At 48.4% G+C, this 15,362-nt stretch overlaps 1 pseudogene; it reads left to right on the plus strand.

Moving 5' to 3' along the window:
- Positions 1-9,837: 9,837 nt before the first annotated feature.
- LOC147962542 (disease resistance protein RGA5-like) lies at positions 9,838-12,929 on the plus strand (annotated as a pseudogene).
- The last annotated feature ends 2,433 nt before the right edge of the window (positions 12,930-15,362 follow it).

A 15,362-nucleotide genomic window follows, 5' to 3' on the forward strand; every position in this document is an offset into this window, starting at 1 on the left:
CCAGAGGGGGACCCACCTGGCCACGAGGGTGGGGGTGCGCCCTACCCCCCAGGGGGCGCCCCCTGCCTCGTGGGCCCCCGTTGGCTCTCCGATGGCCATCTTCTGCTATATGAGGTCTTTCATCAAGGAAAAAAATCATAAGCATCCTTTCGGGACGAAACTCCGCCGCCACGAGGCGGAACCTTGGCGGAACCAATCTAGGGCTCCGGCTGAGCTGTTCCGCCGGGGACACTTCCCTCCGGGAGGGGGAAATCATCGCCATCGTCATCACCAACGCTCCTCTCATCGGGAGAGGCAATCTCCATCAACATCTTCACCAGCACCATCTCCTCTCAAAATCGTAGTTCATCTCTTGTATCCAATTCTTGTCTCCAAGTCCGGGATTGGTACTAGTAGGTTGCTAGTAGTGTTGATTACTCCTTGTAGTTGATGCTAGTTGGTTTATTTGGTGGAAGATCATATGTTCAGATCCTTTATGCATATTATTACCCCTCTGATTATGAACATGAATATGCTTTGTGAGTAGTTACGTTTGTTCCTGAGGACATGGGAGAAGTCTTGCTATTAGTAGTCATGTGAATTTGGTATTCGTTCGATATTTTGATGAGATGTATGTTGTCTCTAGCCTCTAGTGGTGTTATGTGAACGTCGACTACATAACACTTCACCATTATTTGGGCCTAGAGGAAGGCATTGGGAAGTCATAAGTAGATGATGGGTTGCTAGAGTGACAGAAGCTTAAACCCTAGTTTATGCGTTACTTCGTAAGGGGCTGATTTGGATCCATATGTTTCATGCTATGGTTAGGTTTACCTTAATACTTTTGTTGTAGTTGCGGATGCTTGCAATAGAGGTTAATCATAAGTGGGATGCTTGTTAAAGTAAGAACAGCACCCAAGCACCAGTCCACCCACATATCAAATTATCAAAGTACGGAACGCGAATCATATGAACGTGATGAAAACTAGCTTGACGATACTCCCATGTGTCCTCGGGAGCGCTTTTCCTTATATAAGAGTTTGTCCAGGCTTGTCCTTTGCTACAAAAAGGATTGGGCCACCTTGCTGCACTTTATTTACTTTTGTTACTTGTTGCTCGTTACAAATTATCTTATCACAAAAATATCTGCTACCACTTATTTCAGTACTTGCAGAGAATACCTTGCTGAAAACCGCTTATCATTTCCTTCTGCTACTCGTTGGGTTCGACACTTATACTTATCGAAAGGACTACGATAGATCCCCTATACTTGTGGGTCATCAGCCGCCTCTCCCCCTTGCTCCTTTATATACGGGGGAGGGGGGCACCTCTAGACACAACAATTGATCCCTTGGATCTCTTAGCCGTGTGCGGTGCCCCCCTCCACCATAGTCCACCTCGATAATATCGTAGCGGTGCTTAGGCGAAGCCCTGCGTCAATAGAACATCATCATCGTCACCACACCGTCGTGCTGACGGAACTCTCCCTCAAAGCTCGGCTGGATCAGAGTTCGAGGGACGTCATCGAGCTGAACGTGTGCTGAACTAGGAGGTGCCGTATGTTCGGTACTTGATCGGTCAGATCGTGAAGACGTACGACTACATCAACCGCGTTGTGCTAACGCTTCCGCTTTCAGACTACGAGGGTACGTGGACAACACTCTCCCCTCTCGTTGCTATGCATCACCATGATCCTGTGTGTGCGTAGGAAATTTTTGAAATCACTACGTTCCCCAACACTTGGCGGGCGCACGGGGGCAGCGCACGGGCGACGGCGACGGCGTGGGCGGCGGCCGGCAACGTCGTGGGCGGCAGACGACGACGGCGTGGGCTCCGGGGCGGGGGCAACGGCGACGGCGACGGCGTCCGCGGCCTGGCGGCGTTGAGGAGGTCTCCGCGCGCGTCGTCGGGGGAAACTGCAAGATCAAAACCAAAATTTTCACAAGTGTTCCTTATATACATGAAGCTTTAGTCTCGGTTCTTGGCATGAACCGGGACCAATGCACCCTTTTGATCCCGGTTGGTACCACCAACCGGGACCAAAGGCCTCTTTTCCGTAGCCCAAAGGGCGCGAAATAGAGACCTTTGATCCCGGTTGGTGGCACCAACCGGGACTAAAGGGGGGCATTGGTCCTTGTTGGTGCTACGAACCGGTACCAACTCCCCCCCATTAGTCCCGGTTGGTGCCACCAACCGGGACCAAAGGTCGTGTGCTGGAACTGGCGCGGTGCGGTGCGATGTTTAGTCCCACCTCGCTAGCTGAGAGGGGTTCGGAGTGGTTTAAAAGCCCTGCCGAGCCGACCACTTCGAGCTCCTCTCTACTGCAGGCTTACGGGCCTAAATCCACTCCCTGTACCTGTGGGCCTGCATCCTGGCCCCACTAGCGGGTTTCTAGTCGTATGCAGGCCGTGGTGGCCCGGTAGGTGGCACTTTTTTTAATATATTTTTTCCATTTTTTGCTTTATTTTTTGTTTTATTTATTTTATTTTTTTTCAACTTACAGCAAAATACTTACTAGTTTTTCAGTTATTCTTTTTGGTTTTAGGGATAAAAATTATAAACTTTCTGTTAGTGCCATTAATTTTCCAATTTGAATAGTTTAAATTTGAATGATTTGAAGTTTGTGTGAATCACTATTTTGTGATTAACTTTACTATAAAAATAGATTTTGGAGTGATTCTTATTCCTGCTATTTAATATTATTGTGTTTTATCATTATATTCAAAAACAGTTTTTGTTATTTTAGTTTCTAACAAAAGAATCTTTATGACAATTCGTTTTTTGTATTAAAGTTTCTAACAAAAAAGTTCTATATGCAAATTCTTTTTTCTTTTAATGTTTTGAACAGAAAATACTTTGGTAATTTTAATGTTTCTGACTTCATTTGTTCTTTTTCAGGCATTCATTTATATTTTTGAGCTAAATGACCATGAAATTTAAAAGCACTACTAATGATATCTGAAAAGGTTGAAAGTTGGCATGGTATCATCATTTCACGCCCACATAGCATGTGCTAAAAAGTTGAGAGGGTTACGGCAAAAACTGGATGCACTTCGTGTACAAAACGGACAATCTCTTTCGAAGTATCAGGGTTTCGGATGAAAACTCATCTGTTACAAAGGGATTTCATTTTTTGAACTTATTTGAACTCCAGACTCTTTGTGTGTTCAAAATGCACCATTCAAATCCACATCAGCAATATTCAACCCTTTCAGACTTCATTTGTTCCTTTTCAGGCATTCACTCATATTTTTGAGCTAAATGACCATGAAACTGAAAAGCACTACAAATGATCTCTGAAAAGGTTGAAAGTTGGCATGGTATCATCATTTCACCCACATAGCATGTGCTAAAAAGTTGAGAGGGTTACCGCAAAAACTGGATGCACTTCGTGTACAAAACGGACAATCTCTTTTGAAGTATCAGGGTTTCGGACAAAGACTCATATGTTACAAAGGGATTTCATTTTTTGAAATTATTTGAATTCCAGACTCTTTGTGTGTTCAAAATTCACCATTTAAAGCCACGTCAGCAATTTTCAACCCTTTCTGACTTCATTTGTTCTTTTTCAGGCATTCACTCATATTTTTGAGGTAAATGACCATGAAATTGAAAAGCACTACAAATGATCTCTAAAAAGGTTGAAAGTTGGCATGGTATCATCATTTCACCCACATAGCATGTGCTAAAAAGTTGAGAGGGTTGCCACAAAAACTGGATGCACTTCGTGTACAAAACGGACAATCTCTTTCGAAGTATCAGGGTTTTGGACGAAAACTCATCTGTTACAAAGGGATTTCAATTTTTTTGAACTGATTTGAACTCCAGACTCTTTGTGTGTTCAAAATGCACCATTGAAAGCCACATCAGCAATTTTCAAACCTTTCTGACTTCATTTGTTCTTTTTCAGGCATTCACTCATATTTTTGAGCTAAATGACCATGAAATTGAAAAACACTACAAATGATTCTTTTTAGTTGCATAAATTTTATATAATTTAAGTTGCATAAATTTTATATAATTTAAGTTGCATAAATTTTATTTTTTATTGATTCTTTTTAGTTGATTCATTTTCCTATTAGAGTTTTATTAAAGCTTTTTAGTTGATTCTTTTTGCTATTGTAGAATATATTAGTGGGTAGAAAACAAACCTTTGGTCCCGGTTCCAGACACCAACCGGGACTAAAGGTGGTGGGCCAGGAGCAAGGCCCATTGGTCTCCGTTTGTGTTTGGAACCGGGACCAATGGTCTCAGACGAACCGGGACCAATGGCCCCCGAGGCCCGGCCCGCGCCCTGGCCTCATGAATCAAGACCTATGCCCCCCATTGGTCCCGGTTCATGAGTGAACCGGGATTAATGGGCTTGCCCTGCCTAGTCCAAAGCCCTGTTTTCTTCTAGTGGAGGGATTGGCAGAATATGATGGATGTATTATTGAGCCTCGAGGGCGAGTATATATTGAGTACAAGACTTGGAGGGCAAGAAGCTTCTCCTGGAGATAAGGTAGGAGACGGATTACAAATCCTAGATTAGCAAACACATGTAGCCCAAGTATATCTCTAACATCCCCCCGCAGTCGTAGCGGTAGCGTCACAGATAATAGGAGCATCGCGGACAGCCAGACTGGAGAGAATAGCAACCGACGGGCTGACATCCCCCCACAGTCATAGCGGGTGTGTCGTGGACGGTATCGCGTCGCGGACATGTTGATTTTAGAGGAAGCCGACGAGTCGCTCAAGTGGATGATAGCCCTTTGTGCCGATGTCGAGGTAGCCGGGAGCATAGGGTGGTGTAGCCGTGGTCGAGGTAGCCGTGCGAATAATGCCATGGTCGATGTCAAGTCGGGGTAGCCGGTGTCGAGGAAAACGCCATGGAGCTGCAGGCACAAGCAGGCGCCTAGTTAGCATGGGCGCAGTGATATCGAAGTAGGGGTGCGCCGGGAGGTTGACGGTGTTGACGAAGCATCACGCCGAGTTGCCAAGCACGGGGACACGTCGTGGACGAAGGCACGCATCGGTGTTGCCAGCACCGGGCATGCGTAGACGGATGAAGACGAAGTTGACGAAGCGTCGCTCCAGGCTTGCCAGGTCTGAAGACACGTCTTGGACGAAGGCACGCACCGGTATTGCCATTACCGGGCATGCGTAGACGAGGGACCTGCACGAGCTGTACGCCATGTCGAGGAGTCGGAGGCCCAGCAGAGAAGAAGACTAGACAACAGTTGCGGCGCCAATCGGTGAGGGGCCGATGCCGCCATCGGTGGTCGGAGTAGACAAAGTAGTCGGGGTAGATGACGGCGACGCTGTCGACGGGCTAGTGCTGGACGAAGACGAAGGGGGTGGACGGGCAGCGGCGGCGGCCTGATGGCAGCGACGGCGGCTAAGTTAGTAGCGTGGCGGCGGTGCTCGAAGTAGGCGAGGAACCCAACAACGTGACGAAGACCGGCGCGGAAAGTGGCGTTCCCGCACCAAGGGAGGCGGCGCGGCACATACCACGAAAACTCTATGCAGGGGGATGGCGGTGGAACACAGGCCACGGCGCCACAGCCCGTAGGGGCGACGCGACGGCAGCAGGCGGTTCGGGGCGCCAGCGGGAAGACCTCGGGGCGGTGGTGGTGACCATGGGCCGCGGCTACAGCCCGAAGGGGCAGCGCAGCGGCGGAGCGCGTGTCGGTGCAACCACGGGGACGGCCTTGGGACGGTAGCAGGGACCGCGTATCACGGCACTACGGCCCGAAGGGGCGACGCAACGGCGACTCGCCAGTCGATGCAGCCGCGAGAAGAATCATGGGGCGGCGGCATTGTGGCCCGACGGGGCGACGCAATGGCCGATGACAATCTATATGGAAATCCCATGAAGGCGCGCGCAGAACGGTTGATCAGATCGACCGCGCGGTGCGGATGGAGTGAATCCCGTTCGCTCGGATGATCAGTCCAAGCGCTCGCGAGGTTGTAGTAGCTGCTCGCCGTGCGCTGTCGTCAGATGTAACAGGAGCCGATGATTGGTCCAACATGGACACGTGTTGTGCAGGATGACGCGCACGAGTCTGGGCTAGAAGACCAAGCACTAGCATGACCGGCCAACAACATGGATGCATGCCTCTTTGTGGGACATGGGAAGACCCACGCAGCACTCACGTGAGGGCCTAGGCCACTGTATCCAACGCGTGCGTGGGGCCACACGGCGTAGATCAGCAGCCAGCGCTCGGGTCGAGTGTGATGCAGCCGAGCTTGTCGAAGACGGGGTTGACGGAGGATTCCAGATCGATGAAGGCGACGGCCATCGGCGGAGAATCACGTGCGGAGACCACAGAGCTGGCCGCGTTGGCCGCACAGTTGATGAAGTGGCCGATGTAGTCGACACCGGTGTCGGAGTAGAGGCGCGTGAGGGTCGACGGCAGCGACGGGCGACGCAAACCGATAAAGCATAGATCGGAAAACCAAAGTGGCCGACAAGAGAGAGAAAAATCCGGATCAAAGATCGGGAAAAAGACTGTCTAAGGCAGCCGGTCAACACGACCGGCGGACCAACCCGTACGGGCGGCGCGGCCCCCGGCGGCGGTCATGGAGGCCGACCGCCCCAGTGGCGGGGCGCGGGGCGGAAGCGGTGGGCGACGGCTAGGGTTGGATCGATTAGGCTCTGATACCTTGTTAGAAGGGATAGAGGGATTGGCGGAATATGATGACTGTATTATTGAGACTCGAGGACGAGTATATATTGAGTACAAGATTTGATGGGCAAGAAGCCTCTCTTGGAGATAAGGTAGGAGATGGATTACAAATCCTAGGCTACCAAACACATGTAGCCCAAATATATCTCTAATAGTTTTGACTAGCTAGATGAAACTCTAGCAGATCCCTGAAAAAGTGATCAAACTTTAAATTTGCAGTATAGTTTAAAAAAACCGCACCAAATAGATCCTGTAAAATAGCAGATCCCGTATTTTTTTTACAGGTTTCGTATATTATCCCCCACAACTCTCATATATTGAGTTTTCAAGCCGTTTTTTAGGGAAATTGTAAACCGGTCAACACCAGAGTAGGATGGCTATGCTCCGCGCGAGCAACGAGCAGGCAGAGGAGCTCGGCAACAGCCGGCCGGAGCGTCGCCGGAGTGTCACCAGAGCAGGCGGTGGGCTGGAGCGGCATCGGAGCAAGTGGCAGGCCAGAGCAAGCCATTCTGGTCGGCCTGAGTTTGAGTTCATCCATACGTGTGTCTTGGCAAAGAAGAAGCGTGGAAAGAAAAAGGAAAAGAAAATATTATAGGGATTACGGGATCTGCTCCGTTCGATGCCTCGCAGTACTGCAAATTTGTTTTAGGGGGACCTGTATACTATTTGCATAGGACCCGTTTTTGCAGGATCAGCTAGAGATGCTCTAAATGAATCGTGTACACTAAGGTGTTTTTGGGTGAGGCAAGATCCTGAACGAGGTGTGAAAGGAATCATCGTAGGTTCTAACAACCCCATGAAGTTTGGTGATCGCATGTGTTGAACTAAAACTGGACTTCTACAAGTTATTTGCAAAGTGCATCATTGTGACCCTTTGGTCTCACTAGTAGTGGCAGAGCATGCACCACTCATCTTCTAAAAATGAACTTATTGAGTATCTCCTGTGCTCATTCCTTACATTAATTCTTTTCTTTAGGCTGTGACTATTTATAGGAGATGTTGAGGAATCCTGAGGCAGTCGAGGAGTACTTACACCAAGGAGCTAGACTTGTCAAGCGGAGTCAAAGGTTTCAACTACGTCATAGCTTATGGTGCACAAAATGAAGAGGAGGGGCAAAATAGCAACCGTAGTCTAGGAGTGGAATCGGTCATGGTTACTGTAGTAGTGACCAAGGCAAAATAAACAGTTGTAAGGTCATAGTAGTACCTTGTCTTTTGGTACAATAGTTTCCTTTTATTGAATCTACTTCGAACCTTGGTTTGTAATACAAAAAAGCTAGACTTACGGACTGGTTACAGAATCATCTTAAGGAATCCTCCCACTAACCAATCTCTCCTCCCCTTGAATTCAACTGTGGGCCCTGCTTTTGATTTACCATCCAACTAAAAACTACCACACATGTCCGTAACTTAATTCTGTAAGATGTGGTCCATAGGTGTAGCAAATTTTTTTGTAAAAACATTTGGTTTGTAAGTTTGTAAGTTGGACCTGATATGTTTCTGTTGCACTACTTTGAGGGATATAAGATTCATGAGACGATGCAAGGGAGCCCCACACACCTCCCTGTAGTGCCGCGGGCTCCAGGCTTGTGGAGCTCTGGGGCTACTCCTCCAGGGTGCTTCTGGTGCAAGGGAGCCTCTAGTACCAAAACGACCATCTTATGTTTATTTTATTTTTCTCAACTCCAAAAAATACCATTTTCTGCGGAAAAAATCAAAAGAAAACAAGAACTAGTACACCCTAACACTTCATTAATAGGCTATTTTCCAGAAAATGATAAAATTACATGTAAATCATGATAAAATGACATGAATAGTATAGCATGGAAGCTACTAAAATCAGAGATACATTTAGGACGTATCACGTACAGTGATGGCGAGATTCGTAAGAAGACCAATTTTGATTCCGTCCTACGGTTGATTTGCACCATGCATATTTAACTGTCGAGGTACAGGCTAATATACCATCTTAATTCTTTGTTTTGTGACCATATTAGTTAGGATATCGGGGCATTTGGTGATGCTGAGTGCCACTTGCTAATACAATAAGGCGGTCACCGTTGCTCTCCGTATTAAAAAGAAAGTAGATGCAATCTTTGAACGAGCCAGCGATGGAGTTCACATGGTCTAAAAAAAACCCGATGGAGTTCACATGCATGAGGCCGGAGCTGGTGAGAGTGGTTGTGGGATGACATTAGCAAGGAAGAATTTGATATAAGGGCTTGACTGAGTTTTTCTTAGCAAGTGGGCTTGGGAGCTAGAAATGCGTGTATAGCTATTTGTTTGTTTGTGCGTCTTTTTGTGGATGGATTGTTTCGTAGTCTCCACTTCAATCGATAAGGACAAACGGTTGGCGGTCATTTGCTTCTGAAACCGTTTCTTCTAATCTTTTCTGCCAGCCATTTGATCGCACTGAGACACAATGTCAGGCAGCATGAAATAAAAATATTCCTATGGCCGGCCATCTTCCCGATTTCATTCTAAAGAGTAGGTGTAAACTTTAATGCGACTACCATTGAATTCACATGCATGAGGCCAGAGGTAGAGACATCTAGTCAAGGTGGTTAGCAAGGGATAATAATAAAATAAAAGATGAAAGCTTGATCGATTGGTCCAACAAGCGGGGAGCCACATAGGCTTGAAAATGATGGAATTTTAATTAGTAGTTTTTGTTTGCTTATTGAAAAACTTTAGGCAGAATAATTTTAGGCGTACATATTTTTGTCAAATTTTAGGCATACATATCTTCTTTTCTTTTTTTGAAAAGGAGGTTGAAACCCTGAGCAAACAAATTTCTTGAAATTCAGGCAGAATAATGTTGTAACGGTTTGTGCAAATATGAGTAAATTGTGGACCTTTGTTTTACTGAAGTGTTAGGTCTGCACCAAGTTCTCCGTTCCAGACCTTTTCCCTACATGGTTGATATTTTCTAAAACTGTTCTATCATATTTCTTCTTGAAATGTTTATTTGTTGAATAGGGTAGAATTTTCCATTGCTGGATATAGAATTGAAATGAGTCTCTTTCTCTACCTGCCTCCCTGACCTCAATACCTCACCAGCCACCACACAACGGGAGCAAACAGATTCGTTGTAAACGAATAGCCATCCGGCTAGTGCAGAAATACCTATCCTCACTTTCCACACCCGGCACACTACACCCGCCACAAGTAGATCCGATCGAGAGGAGCAATGGAGGTTGCAGCAGGGGCGATGAGCCCACTCCTCCGAAAGCTTGGCGACCTGCTTGTGGCTGAGTACACCTTGGGCGAGCGGGTGAAGAAGGGTGTCCAGTCCCTCCTCAGGGAGCTGGAGATGATGTACGTCGTCGTCCGCAAGGTGGGCGACATGCCGCCGGAGCAGCTCGATGAGCAGGTCCGGATCTGGGCGGGCAAGGTCCGAGAGCTCTCCTACAACATGGAGGATGCTGTGGACGCTTACATGGTCCGCGTGTACGACGGCAGCCATGGTGACCTCGGCCCTAACAACATCAAGAACAGAGTCAAAAAGTTCTTCAAGCGAACCAAAAAGTTGTTCAGCAAAGGCAAGGCTCTCCATCAAATCTCCAATGCAATCCAAGATGCTCAGGACCTTGCCAAGGAGCTGGGTGAGCTCCGTCAAAGGTACATGCTTGAGGCACGTGCTGATGGTACGGGAAATGCCATTGACCCTCGCCTGAAGGCTGTGTATAGAGACATCACAGAGCTTGTAGGTATCAAGAACACACGGGATGAGCTGATCGAGAAACTATTTGATGAGTATGATATGTCTAATCCGCGACTCAAGACATTGTCTATTGTTGGAATTGGTGGATTGGGAAAGACAACCCTTGCAAGGGCGGTGTACGACAAGATCAGAGTGCACTTCAGTTGTGGAGTATTTGTTTCAGTGTCACGGAATCCTGACATAACAAAGATTTTCAAGAAGATGTTGTATGGACTGGACAAAATTAAGTTTGCAAACATCAACGAAGCTGTCAGAGACAACGAACAACTGATCGACGAACTGAGAGCGTTCCTTCAGGATAAGAGGTATGAATTCATTAATATAAACTCCAAGGCTATATCACTATCCTATCTTTGCTTAGAATAAGAAACCTTGATATGTATGTACTTATTGATAGTTGAACTAATGCTCCACAAAATATCACAGGTACTTGATCATTATTGATGACATATGGGGTGAAGAAGCATGGGAAATTATCAAGTGTGTTTTCTCTGAGAATAATCTCGGTAGTCGAGTAATAACAACAACACGTATAACCCGTGTCTCTGAAGCATGTTGCTCATCAAGTGATGATATTATTCTTAAGATGAAATCCCTTAATAGTGTTGACTCCAGAAAGCTCTTCAACAAAAGAATATTCCCTCAAGGAAGTGAATGTCCCAATGAATTGGAGCAAGTATCTAGAGAAATTTTGAAAAAATGTGGTGGAGTACCACTAGCCATCATTACGATGGCTAGTCTTTTAGCCAGTAATGATCAACATATAAAACCAAAGTATCAATGGGACAACATACTCAGTTCAATTGGTCGTGGACTTGCAGAAGGTGGTAGTGCAAAGGATATGCAGAGAATATTATCCTTTAGTTATTATGATCTACCTTCGCATTTAAAGACATGTTTACTATATCTCAGTATATTCCCAGAAGATAGCGAGATAAACAGAGACCGGTTGATATGGAGGTGGATAGCCGAAAGCTTTATTCAAGGTGGAGAGCAAGAAATTAGACTATTTGAGCTCGGGGAGAGGTACTTTAGTGAGTTGATAAACAGAAACTTGATTCAGCTAGTAGATGTTGACTTTGAAGGTAGGGCGCGGACTTGTCGCGTACATGATATGGTACTTGATCTCATATGTTCTCTATCCAGTGAAGAAAACTTTGTTACTATATTGGATAGTAAGCAAGGCAAAAACAGTTCAGATATCATTGTTCGTAGGTTATCCTTTCAGAATAACATGTCAGGGCTTACCACCGATCACGCCGATGCCACAAGTTTGTCAAAGTTGAGATCAGTTACTCTCTTTAGAACTGATGTTCATCTAATTCAGGCTATTTCAAGCTTCCAAGTTCTGCGTGTATTGGATTTAGAAGATTGTGATCTTTCAAGCCACCAAACTGATCTTAGGTATGTTGAGAATTTATCACACTTGAGGTACCTAGGGCTAAGACATACATGTATTGGAGTTCTCCCCATGGAAATAGGAAAGTTACAATTTTTGCAAACATTGGACTTAAGAACATGTGGATCTATGGATGTGCCATCAAGTATTATTCGGCTAGGACATTTGTTGTGCCTATATGTTGATGGGGGTATCAGATTGCCAGTGGGGATAGGGAACTTGGTGTCCTTAGAAGAGCTAAATAGAGTGCAGGTCGGTGGTACCCATGCGATTGAGAAAGAACTATCAAAGCTGGTGGAGCTGAGGGTGCTTGTCCAACGAGAGTGTATGTAAGTCTTTGTTGGTGTCCCTGGACAATCTACGGAAATTGCTTAGCCTAAGTATTTATAATAATGGTGATACAAGGTTCGATGTCAGCTGGAATGGTTGGGTGCCCCCTCCACAACTCAACACCTTTGAGTTTTATCGTTGTACCTCGACATTGCCTAAATGGATTAATGCATCATTTTTTCCCGTCCTCGGCTACTTGAGTATAGATGTGGATAGAGTGAGGCCAGATGTGGACATTCAAGTCCTTGGGAAACTGCCCACTCTTTGGTATCTCAGGCTAGGAACCACCAGAGCCCAATACACTCATGCAGAAAGGTTTATGATTAGCGAAGATGCATTCCCTTGCCTGAGAGAGTGTACATTCTTCCATTTTCAGACAGGGCCATCCATGTTTCCACGAGGATCAATGCCGAGGCTTGAATACCTTTTCTTCTTTGCCCGAGCATCGCACATCGCTGGTGGCAACTTTGACGTCGACATGCGACACCTCCCTTGTCTCCAAACAGTCCTCGTTTCTCTGTGGTCTGAGGAGAACTGCTTGCCAACGGTGCAAAAAGCGGCCGATATGCTAGAGCTCTCATTGGATGCCCATCCCAACCACCCCACACTTCGTTGGTATCAGGATGGTAAGTCTATTATACAAGCAGGATTCTGAAGACTTTGACATATTTAGTGAGCTTAACTCTCTCTGCTCCAGCAATTCAAATTAACGCTCATTCTTTTTCCCTTTGTTTCAAAGCTTTACGACCCGAGGATCTGGAAGAAGAATATGGCCCTGCAGCAGTGGTTACCGTTGAATGACCGAGAAGGCGAGCTAGTCGTGTCTTAGAAGTTAGAACCAACCCTATCCATTCAAATGTGCAGGTCAGCAACAGCTTTGCCACGCTGCTCCACAACTGATTTTGCTCTTTGTGTTATTTCTTCTCTGGCCGATGATCATGTGTGGTGCGCTTATTTTCGCCATGTGTTGTATAGATGAGCTTGTGGAGGCAAGTCATGTGTATGAGGTGGGTTGATATATGACTATAAATACTTGTGAAGGCAAGTCATGTGTATGAGGGAGTACCTTTTATTGTTTGGGGCTTTTACAGAATCAAATCAAAATATATGGACAGGTGATAAAAAGAATCAGTCATCAGGTCCTAAAGATTTGGTATTACAACCACTTTATATGAAGCCCGACAGAGCCCCCCGCATGCGATCGATGAGCTTTGGGCAGCCGATCACGCCAGAAAACCGCGTCCTCCCGATTGCAGCAGAGCAGGCGAGCAAGGGATGGCGGCAGCTGCTGAAAACGACAGCGTTCTGGTGCTTCCAAAGCTGCCAGCAGCACAGCATGAAGAACTCAACCTCCGACTCGACGACCGCTGCAGCCGCAGTTGTAAGAGCGGAGAGCTTGCAGACCGTAACTCCGTCGTTGATGACATTTACTTCCCTCCAAACGGCCATCGCGAACGAGCAGGAGAAGAGCATGTGGTCTGCAGTTTCCAAGGCAGCAGAGCATAGGGGGCAGCCGGCGTCCTCCGCAGCGACAATGCACTTCCGGAGCAGGACGTCCCTCGTGTGGTACGTCGCTGCACCAGCAGCCAGCAGAAAAACTTCACCCGCGAAGGAGCACGCGCCCCCCAGATCATGGAGGCGAAGCCAGCGCTCACCCCTCCAAACCGCAGGAGCCTGTACGCGGAGCTGGACGACAGGGTGCCTTTAGGGGCAGCGGCATGAAGGATCCGCCGCGCGTCCCCTCCGTCCCTCGCCGGCAACGCTGCCAGGAGCGCAGCGACCTCCGCATGCTCGCGCTCGCCCACTCTTGTCAGTCGGGGCACTAGGCAGTGAGCAAGGCCACGCGCGCGCACCTGCCCGGCCGTCACTTCCGCATCCAGGGCGTGGGAGAAGAGGGTGGGGTACGCTACCGCGACGGCTCTGCAGGGTAGCCAGCAATGCCACTAGAAGGAACATGTGTTCCCCTCTCCGACGTCGACCACAGAGATGGCGCAATAGAGCGGGAGGAACTGCATGATCATGGCCCAGTGCTCGCCAAGGGCCAGCTCGCTGCGAGCCAGGAGGGAGTGCCCACCCGCTCCGTCCCAAATCCAGGCTGCCCACCGAGACTCGGGGGTCGTGTGCAGGCGATGAAGCATCTTCAGCGGAAGACACATATTCTGGGTCGCTAGGTCGCGGACTCCCAGTCTGCCTTCACTCTTGGCTTGGCACACCCGCTCCCATGCCACAAGGCATTGAGCGCACGTGGCCCGCTTGGCAACATTCCAGAGAAAGGCGCGGCGAAGCCTGTCCAGAGCGCGGACCACGGACGGAGGCAGCAGCAGAGCCGCCATGGCATAGGTGGGGAGCGCATCCAGGACGGCGTCAATGAGCACCAACCGGCGAGATACTTGTCCACTTTTGCAATCAGTGGAAGTAAATCCGCAAACCGGAGTTTCTCCCATGAGAGAGGGAGGCAGAGGTAGGTTTGCGGAAATGATCCGGTGGCACAGCCTAGGGCGGGCACCACCTGCTCCAGGGACCGGGACCAAGGTGCTTTTGGTGAAGTTGATGACCAGCCCAGTAGCGGCAGCAAACTGGTTGAGGATTTGCCGAAGACGAACCGCGCCGTCCGCGGACGCACGCGTGATGATCAGTGTGTCACCGGCGTATTGCAACACCACCACAGGCGCATACGGAAGGAGGGGGTGGCGCAGCACACCATCCTAGCGAATGAGTCGCTGGATACGTCGGCGATGATGACGAAGAGGTAGGGGGAGATGGGATCCCCCTGCTTGAGGCCACAGCGCACCTGGAACCACTGCCCCGGCACGCCGTTCAGCAAGACCGCCGAGCGCGAGGAGTGGAAGAGGGCATCCATCCAGTCGCACCAGAGCGACGGGAACCCCCGAACCTCCATCGCAGCTCGCCAACTCGCCCAGTTGATGGAGTCGAACGCTTTGGCGAAGTCGAGCTTGAGGACCATCGTAGAGGCTTGGTGCCTGTGGCAACACTACACCAGTTTCGTGGCGTAGATGAAGTTTTCAGAGATGCTTCGCCCCCGCACAAAGCCCGACTGATCCTCGTCGATCAGGAGACGGATTTGTTGCTGAAGCCGCGTGGTCAGGCCTCTACACAGGATCTTGACGTTGCCGTTTTGGAGCGAGACGGGGTGGAAGGAGGCAGGAGCAGGAGACGGCATGCCGCTCCCTTTGGGAAGCAGGGCGACGTAGGCACGGTTTATTCAGTCGAGGCAGGCGGCGCCGGCGTGGAACTCGTGGAA

This window comes from Triticum urartu, chromosome 7A (assembly GCF_056163025.1).
Source record: "Triticum urartu cultivar PI428250 chromosome 7A, HENAU_Tu73, whole genome shotgun sequence".
Taxonomy (NCBI): Eukaryota; Viridiplantae; Streptophyta; class Magnoliopsida; order Poales; family Poaceae; genus Triticum; species Triticum urartu.